Source organism: Lithobates pipiens, unplaced genomic scaffold (genome assembly GCF_037356315.1).
Source record: "Lithobates pipiens isolate NorthernLeopardFrog02 unplaced genomic scaffold, aLitPip1_a1.2 Scaffold_16, whole genome shotgun sequence".
Taxonomy (NCBI): Eukaryota; Metazoa; Chordata; class Amphibia; order Anura; family Ranidae; genus Lithobates; species Lithobates pipiens.
Window position 1 is genome coordinate 169,082,946 of NW_027507748.1, and position 14,563 is coordinate 169,097,508.

The window sequence follows — 14,563 nt, forward strand, 5'->3', positions numbered from 1 at the left end:
ACAAAATAACTTATTTGCAAAATGTTATCATAGAAAGATTTTTTCAAAATGTTTGCTCTTTTTTTCACTTATGTTGAAAAAATAAAAAAACTGTGGTGATTAAATACCACTGAAAGAAAGCTATATTTATGTAAAAAAAAAGTTTAAAAATTTTGTTTGGGTACAGTGTTGCATGACTGAGTTATTGGCATTCAAAATGTGAGAGCGCTAAAAGCTGAAAATTGGTCTGGACAGGAAGGGGGTGAAAGTGCCCTATATTGAAATGGTTAATCCCCAAATGCATTACCGTATATACTCGAGTATAAGCCGAGATTTTCAGCCTCTTTTTTGAGGCTGAAAGTGCCCCCTCGGCTTATACTCGAGTCACCGCTGTCTGACTGCTCGATCAGCGTATCGAGCAGACAGACGGCGGACATTAAAATTTAAAAGCCGCGCCTCCTTCTCCGCCTCCGCCTGTGATAGGCGGAACACTGAATTTCCCAGCAGTCAGTGTTCCACCTATCACGGACATCCGCTCATTCTCATACTACGGACGAGTATGAGAGGATGTCCGTGATAGGCGGAACACAGGCTGCTGGGAAATTGAGTGTTCCGCCTATCACAGGCGGAGGCGGAATTTTGAATTGTAGAATGGCCGCCGAGAAGAGCGGCGATCCATCGGCACGGCACGGGACGGAGGAGGCACGTACGGAGGAGGCACGGCACGGGACGGAGGAGGCACGGGAAGGAGGAGGCACGGCACGGGACGGAGGAGGCACGGGACGGAGGAGGCACGGCACGGGTCGGAGGAGGCTCGGGACGACGGCGGCTCGGGACGGAGGCTTGGGACACAGGTAGGCTGGACACACACACAAGGCTGCACGGACACACACACACACACACACACACACACACACACACACACACACACACACACACAAGGCTGCACGGACACACACACACACACACACACACACACACACACACACACACACACACACAAGGCTGCACGGACACACACACACACACACACACACACACACACACACACACACACACACACAGGGATGGATGGATGGATGGATACACACACACACACACACAGGGATGGATGGATGGATGGATACACACACACACACACAGGGATGGATGGATGGATGAATACACACACACACACACACACACACAGGGATGGATGGATGGATGGATGGATACACACACAGGGATGGATGGACACACAGGGATGGACGGACACACACACAGGGATGGACAGCCATGTCTCACCCTCGGCTTATACACGAGTCAATAAGTTTTCCAGTTTTTTGGGGGTAAATTGGGGGCCTCGGCTTATATTCGGGTCGGCCTATACTCGAGTATATACGGTACTTTACATTTTTCAATGTTGAATCTCATTTGCCATGTAGTTGCCCACTCTATTAATTTATTGAGGTCCTCAAGGTTTATATATATATATTTATGTGATGTTTTTGCGCTACTAATTTTTGTGTCATCAGCACGGTACATGGTACACATTATTCAACACCACCCGTTGGACGCGCCCCTGTAGTTTGTAGACTAAGTGATTGTGGGGCACTGTATCAAATTTTTTTCGCAAAATCCAGATACACCACATCCACAGGCCTACCTTTGTCCAGGTGACAGCTCACTTCCTCCTAGAAAGTTAACAGGTTGGTTTGGCAAGAACGTCGGTTTTCATCAGCAAATTCTTGAATATAGTCCCTTATCATCCCCTCAAATTGTTTACATACTATTCATGTTAGTCTGTAGTTCCCAGTTATATGTCTCTGCCCTTTTTTAAATATTGGCACCACATGGAATTTCTGACAATCAGTTGGTACCATTCCTGTCAGTATGCTGTCCATAAAGATTAAGAATAGTGGTCTGGATATAACTAAACTGAGTTCCTTGAATATTCTCGGGTGCAAGCTGTCCAGTCCTGGTGATTTGTTTGTGTTAAGTTTTTCTATTTTTTTCTGGACACTGGCTTCCATAAGCCACAAAGTTGCATCATGTGATATGTTATTAACAGTACAGTCATGGTTGTTATACCCCCCCCCCCCCCATTTCCTGTGTAAAAACTGAGGAGAAGAAAGCATTTAGTACAGTTGCCTTCTCCTTGTCTTCTGTTACCAACATCCATTGTTTTACTCTTCTCTGCTATGTGTCTCTCATGCTCTATCTTAGCCACCCTGATTGCATTCTTGCACTTCTTCTTGCATTCCTTGTAGTGTTGGATTGCTGACAAAGACCCCATAACTTTATCTTTTTTTTTCTTCTGCTGTGCAATTTTGGTGAGCATGTGCAAATTGTATCCTCATTTTCCTGTTCTTAACTGGCATGGATCACACTCAGTGTGGTCTTCTGCTGCCGTAGCCCATCGGCTTCAAGGTTCTATGTGTTGTACATTCAGAGATGGTATTCTGCATACCTTGGTAGTAAATAATTGTTATTTGAGTTACTGTTGCCTTTCTATCATCTTGAACCTGAGTCTGCCCATTCTCCTCTGATATCAACAAGGCATTTTTTTTTTAAAACTGACGTTTTTTCAGGAGCAGTGATTTTAATAATGATTAAAGTGAAACAATAAAAGTGTAATATTCCTTTAAATTTCGTAGCTGGGGGTTGTCTATAGTATGCCTGTGAAGGGGCACATGTTTCCCTTGCTTAGAACTGTCCCTGCACAAAGTGTCATTTGTGCAGGAAAAAAAGTCTTTTAAAATCACTTGCGGCTATATTGTCGGCTCCCCATAATACAGAGAACACTCAATGAGTGTTCTCTGTATTAGCCGACAATTCATTCATTCATTGATTAAAAAAAAAAAAAAAAAAAGCGTGGGGGTTCCCCTAAATTCAATTACCAGGCCCTTCAGGTCTGCTATGGATATTAAGGGGAACCCTGTGTCAAATTAAAAAAAAATTTGACGTGGGGGTCCCCCTAAATATCCATACCAGACCCTTTATCCGAGCACGCAACCTGGCAGGCCACAGGAAAAGAGGGGGGACGAGAGAGCGGCCCCCCTCCCTCCTGAACCGTACCAGGCCACATGCCCTCAACATTGGAAGGATGCTTTGGGGGTCTGTGACCCCTCAAAGCACCATGTCCCCATGTTCATGGGGACAAGGGCCTCATCCCCACAACCCTGAGCGGTGGTTGTGGGGGTCTGCGGGCGGGGGGCTTATCAGAATCTGGAAGCCCCCTTTAACAAGGGGACCCCCAGATCCTGGCCCCCCCCTGTTTGAAATGGTAAGGGGGTACAAAAGTACCCCTATCATTTCACAAAGAAAGTGTAAAAATGGTTAAATAAGACAAACACACTTTTGAAAAATTCCTTTATTAAAAAGAAAAAAAAGAAAAAAAGATTCCAGCGGTGCTAATTCACTCTTGCTATCCAGCGATGGATCTTCGAGGTCCAGCGATGGATGATCATATCCAGCGACAGGGGATCTCTCAGTCCAGCGCTGTCCATACATCCGTCTTCTGTCTCCACTGCGGAGACACTGCGGGGATCCCAGCGCTGATGTTTCTTATATTAGGAGGGTGGGCCACCCGTCACCTGACCCCGCCCCCTCTGACGCTGGTGAGGGAAGCCAGGGGTTCCCCAGTGACGTATGGGTGACCCCGCCCCCTCTGATGTAACGGAAACCTGCGTTACATCAGAGGGGGCGGGGTCACCCCGGATCTGGGGGTCCCCTTGTTAAAGGGGGCTTCCACATTCTGATAAGCCCCCCCCCCGCCTGCAGACCCCCACAACCACCGCTCAGGGTTGTGGGGATGAGGCCCTTGTCCCCATCAACATGGGGACATGGTGCTTTGAGGGGTCACAGACCCCCAAAGCATCCTCCCAATGTTGAGGGCACGTGGCCTGGTATGGTTCAGGGGGGAGGGGGGCGCTCTCTCATCCCCCCTCTTTTCCTGTGGCCTGCCAGGTTGCGTGCTCGGATAAAGGGTCTGGTATGGATTTTTAGGGGGACCCCCACGTCAATTTTTTTTTATTTGATGCGGGGTTCCCCTTAATATCCATACCAGACCTGAAGGGTCTGGTATGGATATTTAGGGGGACCCCCAGGTCAATTTTTTTTTAATTTGACACGGGGTTCCCCTTAATATCCATCAGACCTGAAGGGCCTGGTAATTGAAAGAAAGCTATATTTATGTAAAAAAAAAGTTTAAAAATTTTGTTTGGGTACAGTGTTGCATGACTGAGTTATTGGCATTCAAAATGTGAGAGCGCTAAAAGCTGAAAATTGGTCTGGACAGGAAGGGGGTGAAAGTGCCCTATATTGAAATGGTTAATCCCCAAATGCATTACCGTATATACTCGAGTATAAGCCGAGATTTTCAGCCTCTTTTTTGAGGCTGAAAGTGCCCCCTCGGCTTATACTCGAGTCACCGCTGTCTGACTGCTCGATCAGCGTATCGAGCAGACAGACGGCGGACATTAAAATTTAAAAGCCGCGCCTCCTTCTCCGCCTCCGCCTGTGATAGGCGGAACACTGAATTTCCCAGCAGTCAGTGTTCCACCTATCACGGACATCCGCTCATTCTCATACTACGGACGAGTATGAGAGGATGTCCGTGATAGGCGGAACACAGGCTGCTGGGAAATTGAGTGTTCCGCCTATCACAGGCGGAGGCGGAATTTTGAATTGTAGAATGGCCGCCGAGAAGAGCGGCGATCCATCGGCACGGCACGGGACGGAGGAGGCACGGGACGGAGGAGGCACGGCACGGGACGGAGGAGGCACGGGAAGGAGGAGGCACGGCACGGGACGGAGGAGGCACGGGACGGAGGAGGCACGGCACGGGTCGGAGGAGGCTCGGGACGACGGCGGCTCGGGACGGAGGCTTGGGACACAGGTAGGCTGGACACACACACAAGGCTGCACGGACACACACACACACACACACACACACACACACACACACACACACACACAAGGCTGCACGGACACACACACACACACACACACACACACACACACACACACACACAAGGCTGCACGGACACACACACACACACACACACACACACACACACACACACACACACAGGGATGGATGGATGGATGGATACACACACACACACACAGGGATGGATGGATGGATGGATACACACACACACACACAGGGATGGATGGATGGATGAATACACACACACACACACACACACACACAGGGATGGATGGATGGATGGATGGATACACACACAGGGATGGATGGACACACAGGGATGGACGGACACACACACAGGGATGGACAGCCATGTCTCACCCTCGGCTTATACACGAGTCAATAAGTTTTCCAGTTTTTTGGGGGTAAATTGGGGGCCTCGGCTTATATTCGGGTCGGCCTATACTCGAGTATATACGGTACTTTACATTTTTCAATGTTGAATCTCATTTGCCATGTAGTTGCCCACTCTATTAATTTATTGAGGTCCTCAAGGTTTATATATATATATTTATGTGATGTTTTTGCGCTACTAATTTTTGTGTCATCAGCACGGTACATGGTACACATTATTCAACACCACCCGTTGGACGCGCCCCTGTAGTTTGTAGACTAAGTGATTGTGGGGCACTGTATCAAATTTTTTTCGCAAAATCCAGATACACCACATCCACAGGCCTACCTTTGTCCAGGTGACAGCTCACTTCCTCCTAGAAAGTTAACAGGTTGGTTTGGCAAGAACGTCGGTTTTCATCAGCAAATTCTTGAATATAGTCCCTTATCATCCCCTCAAATTGTTTACATACTATTCATGTTAGTCTGTAGTTCCCAGTTATATGTCTCTGCCCTTTTTTAAATATTGGCACCACATGGAATTTCTGACAATCAGTTGGTACCATTCCTGTCAGTATGCTGTCCATAAAGATTAAGAATAGTGGTCTGGATATAACTAAACTGAGTTCCTTGAATATTCTCGGGTGCAAGCTGTCCAGTCCTGGTGATTTGTTTGTGTTAAGTTTTTCTATTTTTTTCTGGACACTGGCTTCCATAAGCCACAAAGTTGCATCATGTGATATGTTATTAACAGTACAGTCATGGTTGTTATACCCCCCCCCCCCCCCCATTTCCTGTGTAAAAACTGAGGAGAAGAAAGCATTTAGTACAGTTGCCTTCTCCTTGTCTTCTGTTACCAACATCCATTGTTTTACTCTTCTCTGCTATGTGTCTCTCATGCTCTATCTTAGCCACCCTGATTGCATTCTTGCACTTCTTCTTGCATTCCTTGTAGTGTTGGATTGCTGACAAAGACCCCATAACTTTATCTTTTTTTTTCTTCTGCTGTGCAATTTTGGTGAGCATGTGCAAATTGTATCCTCATTTTCCTGTTCTTAACTGGCATGGATCACACTCAGTGTGGTCTTCTGCTGCCGTAGCCCATCGGCTTCAAGGTTCTATGTGTTGTACATTCAGAGATGGTATTCTGCATACCTTGGTAGTAAATAATTGTTATTTGAGTTACTGTTGCCTTTCTATCATCTTGAACCTGAGTCTGCCCATTCTCCTCTGATATCAACAAGGCATTTTTTTTTTAAAACTGACGTTTTTTCAGGAGCAGTGATTTTAATAATGATTAAAGTGAAACAATAAAAGTGTAATATTCCTTTAAATTTCGTAGCTGGGGGTTGTCTATAGTATGCCTGTGAAGGGGCACATGTTTCCCTTGCTTAGAACTGTCCCTGCACAAAGTGTCATTTGTGCAGGAAAAAAAGTCTTTTAAAATCACTTGCGGCTATATTGTCGGCTCCCCATAATACAGAGAACACTCAATGAGTGTTCTCTGTATTAGCCGACAATTCATTCATTCATTGATTAAAAAAAAAAAAAAAAAAAGCGTGGGGGTTCCCCTAAATTCAATTACCAGGCCCTTCAGGTCTGCTATGGATATTAAGGGGAACCCTGTGTCAAATTAAAAAAAAATTTGACGTGGGGGTCCCCCTAAATATCCATACCAGACCCTTTATCCGAGCACGCAACCTGGCAGGCCACAGGAAAAGAGGGGGGACGAGAGAGCGGCCCCCCTCCCTCCTGAACCGTACCAGGCCACATGCCCTCAACATTGGAAGGATGCTTTGGGGGTCTGTGACCCCTCAAAGCACCATGTCCCCATGTTCATGGGGACAAGGGCCTCATCCCCACAACCCTGAGCGGTGGTTGTGGGGGTCTGCGGGCGGGGGGCTTATCAGAATCTGGAAGCCCCCTTTAACAAGGGGACCCCCAGATCCTGGCCCCCCCCTGTTTGAAATGGTAAGGGGGTACAAAAGTACCCCTATCATTTCACAAAGAAAGTGTAAAAATGGTTAAATAAGACAAACACACTTTTGAAAAATTCCTTTATTAAAAAGAAAAAAAAGAAAAAAAGATTCCAGCGGTGCTAATTCACTCTTGCTATCCAGCGATGGATCTTCGAGGTCCAGCGATGGATGATCATATCCAGCGACAGGGGATCTCTCAGTCCAGCGCTGTCCATACATCCGTCTTCTGTCTCCACTGCGGAGACACTGCGGGGATCCCAGCGCTGATGTTTCTTATATTAGGAGGGTGGGCCACCCGTCACCTGACCCCGCCCCCTCTGACGCTGGTGAGGGAAGCCAGGGGTTCCCCAGTGACGTATGGGTGACCCCGCCCCCTCTGATGTAACGGAAACCTGCGTTACATCAGAGGGGGCGGGGTCACCCCGGATCTGGGGGTCCCCTTGTTAAAGGGGGCTTCCACATTCTGATAAGCCCCCCCCCCGCCTGCAGACCCCCACAACCACCGCTCAGGGTTGTGGGGATGAGGCCCTTGTCCCCATCAACATGGGGACATGGTGCTTTGAGGGGTCACAGACCCCCAAAGCATCCTCCCAATGTTGAGGGCACGTGGCCTGGTATGGTTCAGGGGGGAGGGGGGCGCTCTCTCATCCCCCCTCTTTTCCTGTGGCCTGCCAGGTTGCGTGCTCGGATAAAGGGTCTGGTATGGATTTTTAGGGGGACCCCCACGTCAATTTTTTTTTATTTGATGCGGGGTTCCCCTTAATATCCATACCAGACCTGAAGGGTCTGGTATGGATATTTAGGGGGACCCCCAGGTCAATTTTTTTTTAATTTGACACGGGGTTCCCCTTAATATCCATCAGACCTGAAGGGCCTGGTAATTGAATTTAAGGGAACCCCCACACTTTTTTTTTTTTATCAATGAATGAATGAATTGTCGGCTAATACAGAGAACACTCACTGAGTGTTCTCTGTATTACGGGAGCCGACAATATAGCCGCAAGTGATTTTAAAAGACTTTTTTTCCTGCACAAATGACACTTTGTGCAGGGACAGTTCTAAGCACGGGAAAAATGCGCCCCTTCACAGGCATACTATAGACACCCCCCAGCTACGAAATTTAAAGGAATATTACACTTTTATTGTTTCACTTTAATCATTATTAAAATCACTGCTCCTGAAAAAACGGCCGTTTTTAAAACTTTTTTTTGCATTGATCCATGTCCCCTGGGGCAGGACCCAGGTCCCCAAACACTTTTTAGCACAGTAACCTGCATATTGCCCTTTAAATTTAGCACTTTAGATTTCTCCCATAGACTTGTATAGGGTGTTCCGGCTTTTCGAATTTGCCGCGAACAGCCCAAATTGTTCACTGTTCGCTGAACAGGCGAACAGGCAATGTTCGTCTCGAACTCGAAGCTCATCCCTAATGGATAGTATTCAGTATATCAAGAATCATTAACTTACCACTAAAGAAAGACATTTCTTCATCAAAAGAGTGGAGATAGAGGTAGAAGATATGCTGCCTCCCGTTATGATCCTTGTGAGTTGATTCCCATTTAGCGGCATGTGACATCACTGTGGTGCAATTGTGGAAAGCTCTGACCACACCTGCTGGAAAACTAGCCCCAGGCTGCAGTCACTCACCGAAATACCCAAAGTGTGTAGTGAGTACACAGTGGACCCCCTCTTTCTTGTTGCTAGTGTGCAATGCACGCATTGCAGACATTAGTGTAACCCTGATAATACAAAAGGAATGGGTAAAAACCTGAATGTGGATAAAGAATATGAATCTTTACAAAGAACAATGTAAGGGCAAAAGTTGTAAATGAGTCTTTATGAGCCATTTAAATGTGTTTACACTTGGGGCTTTAATGATAGACTAGGCTAATTTGACTCATGGTTGGGTAGCTTTGAATGAAAGATCCATTATTAATAGTCATAAGGTCACCAAGTTTAAAATTAAGAACACTGAAATAATGCAATCTGCTAGGTTAGCAAGGAGATACTGTATAATATGGTGTAAATTGGGCAAAGAGAAAAGAATTGTTATTGCTCATATTCAGAATAAAATATGAAATCATGAAGAAAGAAAGAGCAGTGTTGAGTCACCTGCTGTGGAAATTCTAAAGCTGATTGCAACTGAATGGCTCATTATAAACAAGGACATTGTAAGTAACATTAAAGGAGTACATATCCTTTACAGGAGAATTTCCATTAAATTACTTTTATTGAAGCAAAGCTATTTGATAGATTTTGAGTATGAGTTTATAAAATATATAATCACTGGGCCAATTTCAAAGAGATAGGATTAATGTATTCATGTTGTAAAAGTTCTTTAACTACTCATTTTGCATCAACTCTGGTTCTACTAATACTTAAGATGTTGTACAGTCGGTGACCTAATCGCCAATCAATCTCTCAGCTGGTGGGAATCAGGTACAGCAGCTCTCAAGAGGGTTTGCAGGAAATTTTCAAATTTAATCATGCAACATATAAATTAACATTATTCTATGATTATTCTCAAACTTATCACTTTGTGGCCTTGGAACTTTTGTTATAATTTTAAACTCTTAAAGAAAATATAGTCAGAAAGTACAAGTTTAACTACTAGTGCAAGTATTGTATAATATCACAGTACAGTGCATACATGTTTGTTTTCAAGACCATTGACTGGTTGCTATTTATGACACTGTCTTTAAAAGTGCATATATTTGTCTAATTACAGATATTTATTTAGGAAGCCCTGACAAAGATCAGCAAATTAATAAACATTTAAGTTTAAAGGTTAGTGCAAATCAGCAAGCTAAAAAGTATAACATTAAAAGTAGGGGTGTAGATAAGGGGGGTTCAACTCCCCTCACCCAGAGCATCTATCAACATCACAGCAGCAAGGCTAGTTTAGCCTTGAAACAGCTATAGGGCAAGGCGGCCCCGCAGAAAGGCTGTACATAAAGGTTGTCATGGATCCTTCCATATTATAATTCATGTGTTCCCTGCTTGTCCACATGGTAAACAAAAGGGCTGGAATTTGGGAGATCCTGCATGATTTCAGGATGGATTAACTTTCGAGGGAGCTACCCATTGGCTAAGAAGGCAGCAGGGGGCAGTGCCACTAGCTATCCAATGGTTACATAACGTGAGATGCCCAAACCTTCATCCCATGGGCTTCCTGTCTTAGTGCTGTGTGGGATAGAGTGGGGAGAAAACTGCACTCAAGCTGCTGAACTTCATGCAGTGAAGCTCTTGCAGTGATCGAGGTGAGGGAGGAGAGGCAGGAAAGTGTTTTACCCCGATAGAAAAGAAAGAGAGCTGCTAGAAGTGGCTGTTCTAAGATAGCCTGTGCCCCTATTTAATAACACTCAGTGTAATGCCACCGATATTCCTGTCCTATTAACATGATGACAGCAACGTGATACCTGTGCAGCATAGGCATCAGCTTACTGTCACCATGTTACAGTAAAGTTATGCACTTGGGGGCTAAGAATATGCATGCATCATACATACTAGGAGGCATACAACTGGGGGGAATCATTGGTGGAAAAGAATCTGGGGGTTTTGGTAGATTATAAGCTCAATAATAGCATGCAATGCCAAGCTGCAGTTTCCAAAGCGGGCAAAGTCCTTTCTTGTATTAAGAGAGGTATGGACTCCAGAGAGAGAGAGCGAAATAATTTTGCCCTGTGCAAAATATTAGTAAGGCTGCATCTGGAATATGCAGTTCAGCTTTGGGCACCGGTTCTCAAAAAGGCTTTTGGGGAACTGGAGAAAGTGCAGAGAAGCGCAACCTAACTGATAAGTCTAAATGATACATTTTGAAAAAAGTGCTTGATCATGAAGTGCAGTCAAGGAAAGTAAGGTTGTCACACTTACCAGATGGGTTAGACACATGTACCCTACAGCACATTGGTTAATAATGCATGGTGAGGCCTCAATTTAGTAATTTGTAAAATGCAGCAGTAGGGGGAAGGTAGACCTCAAGGATGAATGATGGAAGATCATACTCCAGACAAACTCCAAAGCGTGCAGCAAATGTTAAATCATTCCATTGGCATTGAACTTGAAAAAGAAATGGATCCACATAGTGTAATACTGTATGATATTTTATTTTAGTTCACACTTCACACACAGAGTTGCAGATAAAAACAAGATTGTTTATTGGAATGTAAAAAGCGATGGCCACGAACGTCACCCAGAGTATTTTGTCCTAGTGGACATCGTCTGGGGTGTGATTGTCATGTGCAATCACTATGGTATAAATAGAAGGACTCACCAATTAAGGAATGGCTCGAAAATTGATAACGGGATACCTAGGACTAATTCACGGGAGATGTCACCGGCATGCGTTCCATGCCTCGCTCACATGGTCTGCTGAAATTGGAGAGAGGGGAGTAAATTACATTGTGAGCTCCACATCTCCCGGGCTGACGCAAAGCACTCCACGCCTCTCTCTCATAATCACCTGTCACTAAATTAGAGGCAGAAAACACCACAAATGCATTCCACCTCACTAGTCAAACCCTTCCCTCCCCATCTCATTAGTCCATTGTCGAAAGATGAAGGTGGGTAAACATGATAATTTTGTATAAAAATGTTCATGTCCGCTCTGTCAGCTCAAATAAGGAGAAATGGGTGATTAATCTACTCTCTATAGTGGGGAGTCCATGCATGAGAGTTTAAATGCAGCAAGAGGTGTGTAGATGGTCACAGATGGGCTGACTCTAGATGGCTGCAGGCTCATAACAAGCTAGAAGGGGCTCTGTAGATGGTAAATAACAAAGAAGAGAGCAGCGCCATCTAAGTGCAGTGTGATAAAAACATTTTAATATAGGACAGATGATTTTAAACTCACAAGATTGTAGAGATTACAGCACATGTGAGATGGTATATGAAGTTTATCCACTCCTGGGGGAAGGCGGTCGGTTTGCAGGTGGAGTGGCAGCTGATGTTCCCGGCTGTGCTGGTGGCTCCCAACGCTTCCTGGTTCTCAGATTCAGCTCCGGGGTGGCTCCGGGGTGGCTGGACATGTCACTTCCACATGGTGAGAGAGTGGGGAGGAGTTTGTAGCATGCGTGCTCCTTCATCAGGCAATATCATATATTAGTATCAGAAATATATTATAGTATCATCAGGCAATATATTAGCATCAGAAATCTCCCTTTTTAGTCGAGATCTTACCTTTGCTCCTACAGCAGCCCCCAACCCTTTTCAACTTTTTGTCGATTTAAACAGATTCACAAGAAATCTCATGGTTAAAATTTTCTTTTCTATGAAGGCTACCATACAGACCCCAGACCTCTCTTCTGAGCCCAAGCACTGTCCCCAATGTTACTTTGGACTCCATTTTCTCTGATCCAACAGCCCAACACCTTATAGAACAGTTATATACTGAAGACATAGAGGATTATCATCTTGAACTACTAACCCAGCATGCTCCCACATCTCCACCCATTCAACACACCGCCTTTCGCCCAAAGTCTGTCTTCAACCCCACCTTTGCCAAAGGCCCGAATATCCAAACTTTCTACTAAGTAGTGTATGCAGATACTCCGCCTGTGTCAACATAATCCCAATACCCCCTCTTGATCGTCCAATCTTTCCACTGAGAACTTACTGCACTTAATGATCTCACAAAAAACTCCAATCTAATCATCAAAACAGTGGATAAAGGTGGCAGCCTAGTAATCCAGAACAAATCTGATTATCTATAGGAGTCTTTATGATTACTAACATATACAAAATTATCCAAAAATCCACTATCATAACTCATTGTAGAAGCCCAAAAACTAATAGATAGGGCCTCCTCAGAAGGTACAAATCAGAAACCTCCTACCTAAAACATAATTTTTACCATAGGCCATATTTTTGTCATCTACCCAAAATCCATAAAGATTCCACACATCCTCCAGGTAGACCAATTGTGGCAGCCATGGAGAGCATCACCAGCTATTTGTCCATCTACATGGACACTATTTTTTACAGCCATTAGCGCAACAGTTACCCTCTTATATTAAAGATAGTATACATTTATTACAAACCCTGCAAAAATACTCCTGGGAACCATCCTTTTTATAGCTCTCTTTGGGTGTAGCCTCATTGTACACGTCCATACCACATGAGATAGGCCTAAGAGCCGTAGTACAATCGCTTAATGATGATCCCATGATCAACACCAGCCAGGCCCAATTTATACTGGAAGCCATAAAATTCTGTCTCACACACAATTATTTTGAATTCAATGGTGACTTCTACCTGCAGACCCATGGCACAGCAATGGGGACACATTTTGCCCCCAGCTATGCCAACCCCGCCATGGGCCTGTGGGAGAACCAATACATCTGAAATAATAATCCCTTCACTTCACACCTGAATTTTATGCCTGCTACATTGATGATGTCATCATCATCTGGGATAGTCCAGTCCAAAACCCCTTGTCCAACAATTTATAGCTCATTGCAATGCTAATGACATTGGTCTCTCTTTCACCTCAGTCTGTGATGAAAATTCCCTAGCTTTTCTTGACCTCACCCTGAGTCATGATAATGGAATCATACAATCACAAAATTAAACAAATTCCACTGCTGTAAACTCATATCTACACTACAAAAACTGTCACCCCCACACTGGATTAAAAACATTCCCAAAAGCCAAAACTGTCGTTTTAGACAAAATTGCACCAGAGATGAATACTACCCCATACAGCGCCTAGAGGCGATTCAGTTAGCATTGTGCGCTATACTGTATAAGTATTTCATTCATTCATTCATTCACACATGGCTAACTTCTCAAACAAATAGAAAAAATATGTGTAGCGCTTGAAAGTGTAATTAACATGGATTACAAAATAATCATATATCAAAGATCATATAGTGAATAATATAAGAAAAAAGTCCATAAAGTGAGAACCAATTTCACAATAAAGCTGGTATGGAGATGGCTGGACCGTCATGGGCAAAGACAGTTCATTGAACAGATGTATTCATGTAAGCCAGCTTGTCTGTAAACATCAAAAGAGGTAGATAAATACTTCTTACCGGCTGTGTTGGACTCACAAAGTCATATGACAGTTGAGTCTGAAAAGGCTTGAGGTCTCGCTCTGGGACCAAGGGGTATGTGAAGGGAGGTCCAGTAAGCTGGTGGAGGGACTTCAAACGGCTGTATACTCGATGGTGTGTTTCACGAATGGAGCATCCAGGTAGTCCAAAGACCAGCTCAGACACGGCCCGTTATACCGATAATCCAATCACCCCAAGTGGGGAGGGAAAAGTTTGGGGGTTAAGCCACACAGAGAAGAAAAAAG